This window comes from Triticum aestivum, chromosome 2A (genome assembly GCF_018294505.1).
Source record: "Triticum aestivum cultivar Chinese Spring chromosome 2A, IWGSC CS RefSeq v2.1, whole genome shotgun sequence".
In the NCBI taxonomy this organism is placed as follows: domain Eukaryota; kingdom Viridiplantae; phylum Streptophyta; class Magnoliopsida; order Poales; family Poaceae; genus Triticum; species Triticum aestivum.
In genome coordinates this window covers 717,922,640-717,925,355 of record NC_057797.1, presented here as the reverse complement: position 1 = coordinate 717,925,355, position 2,716 = coordinate 717,922,640, and the positions used below count along the sequence as shown (strand labels likewise).

The 2,716-nt window shown below is 44.3% G+C and overlaps 1 pseudogene; it reads left to right on the top strand.

Annotated features, from left to right (window-relative positions):
• Positions 1 to 406: 406 nt before the first annotated feature.
• On the top strand, positions 407 to 2,452 carry LOC123186161 (acetylserotonin O-methyltransferase 3-like; annotated as a pseudogene).
• The last annotated feature ends 264 nt before the right edge of the window (positions 2,453 to 2,716 follow it).

The following is a 2,716-nucleotide window of genomic DNA, read 5'->3' as shown; positions in this document are numbered from 1 at the left end:
ATGCGGCTTCACCTCTTGGTAGTGGCGTGTTCACGGCCGAGATCTCCGATTGTTCTTGTAGTGGTAGGGGTGGTGTTGCTGCGCTCAACATCTTTATATTCTGCCTTGGATGTATGTGTTGTGTTGGTGTGTGTTTGTACCGGGTTGTTGATGCTCTTTGCTTTATATATAAAACGGGACGAAAGTCTTTTTCGGTAAAATGCATGTATTGTCCCGTTTTCAGTTAGCCCGAGTGCTTTTTTATTGTCAACGTCTCATATTTCCCGAGTGACCGAAAAATAATGCACTATAGTGTACAAGCCAACTGGTAGGAGAGTATCGTAGGAGGAGTATATATATAAATAAAGGACAACGCTCATAGACGCTACAACGCGCATAAGCTAGCTAGTACATTACACACGTTAGCATGGCAGCGCTCGTCCAACAGGAAGACAAGCTCGCCATGAGCAGCGACGAGTTGCTCGAAGCTCAGTTGGAGCTGTACCACCACGGCCTCGCCTTCGTCAAGTCGCTGGCGCTCAAGGCCGCCATCGACCTCGGCATCCCCGATGCCATCCACAGCCGCGGCGGGGGCGGCGCGACCCTTTCCGAGCTCGTCGCGGACATCGGCATCCACCCGACGAAGCTCCCCAACCTTCGTCGGCTCATGCGAGTGCTTACCACCTCCGGTGTCTTCTCTGTCTCTGGCTCCGGCGACGCCGCATGCTACAAGCTCACCCGCGTGTCTCGTCTCCTCGTGTCGGGCGGCCTGTCCCCCATGGTGGTAGGATTCCTTTACCCGCAGTATGTAGCGGCTCTCTCAGACATGCGCGAGTGGTTCACCGACGAGCGGGCGACGGCCATGTCGCTCTTCGAGGTGGCAAATGGGCGCACGTTGTGGGAGCTGGCCGCGTCGGACCCCACGACTGGCACCGCCTTGCAGGCTGCCATGGACGCCGACAGCCGCTTTACGGTGAAGAACCTCCTCACGGATTGCGGAGCAAGCGTGTTAAGTGCCGTGAGGGGCCCGCTAGTGGACGTCGGCGGCGGCCATGGTGCCACGGCGGCCGCCGTCGCAAGTGCCTTCCCACATCTCAAGTGCAGCGTGCTGGATCTCCCTCACGTCGTCGCTTCTGCTCCGGCCCATGAGAGGGTGACATTCGTCGCCGGCGATATGTTGAGTACATCCCACCCGCCGACGTTGTTCTACTCAAGGTACGTGTACTCCCCAACTCAAATACAAAGCATATTAGGTTTTTACTTTTTACTCGCACAGTATCCGTGAGATGCCTTCTCCGTTGATTTGGAATCGTATAGGTATTCCGCCCACAAATAGCCTCTAATCTTGGTTCAGTCAAAATAAAACTTTGTAAAGTTTGGCCAAGCCTATATAAAAAATGTCAACATCTACTCCCTTCGTTCCTAATATAAGGCTTTTTTTGTTTAATATAAGGCTTTTTAGAGATTTCAATATGCACTACATATAGAGCAAAAATAAATGAGTCTATATTCTAAAATGCGTGTATATACATCTGTTCACTAAAAGGGCTTAAATTTAGAAACGGACGGCAATGTAATGAAAGATTAATTATAAAATATATTTTTATACTGCATGAATTATTATATTGTAAAATTAAGTATTTATTTAGATACATTTGGTCAAACTTTCTGAAATTTAACTTTAAGTAATTACAGACGGAGGAAGTATTTTTTTTATGAACCGTCACAAGTTTAACCTTACTAGTAAAGAACATTACCGAGATTCCTATATTTGAAAAATATTTTTTATGGTTAATTATGACTTCGTACGTCACGACACTATATACTACTCTTGTTGTTCCTCTAGATGTATAAATTCCGGGCAAACTCAAACGCTGTGAGGTTTAACCGAGTTTATTTAAACAAATATACGTTGATATTTGTTTAACTAAACTTGGTTAAACTTAATATTGAATGTGGATTTTAAAAAGATTTATACATATATTAAAAGAGGAAGCGTATTGAGCAATAATGTAATTGTTGGCTATAGATATGTACTAACGAGACCTAATAGGGAATAATTATATTTTTAAATGAAGGAAGTAACCAATGTGCTACAGAATTAGTAGCATGTATTTACTCCATGATGTTATACGTAGTATAGATAACTCGGGTGATGTTGTTGTAGTGGATTCTGCATGACTGGAAAGATGAAGATTGTGTGAAGATATTGCGACGATGCAAGGAAGCAATCCCATCAAGGGACGCAGGAGGAAAGGTGATAATTATCGATGCTGTGGTTGGGTCTGCAAGCTCGTCGCAGGGAATCATCTCCAAAGAGACTGAGGTTTTGTTCGACGTCTACATCATGAACATCGATGGAATTGAGCGAGAGGACCACGAGTGGAAGAAGATTTTCGTTGAAGCCGGATTCACTGACTATAAGATTACACCAACCAAGGGGCTTCGACAAATCATTGAACTCTATCCATGAGACTGGCTGAATACGCACCCGTCCTACGAGTCAACATTTCTAGACCAGGCTATGATAACACATATGTCTTTCAATTAAGATAGAAAGTGGTCTACATTATCATGAAAAAATTCATGACTCACTGCTGCCTTTTTATTTATAAAGACAAGATTGTGTTTTACGCTATCTCATATGCGTTGTATCAAGTTTTCGACAGTTTCATCAAATTTCGAATATGTAACTTGAAGCAAATCATTTAAGGTTTATGAAGGTTCAGATATGAAA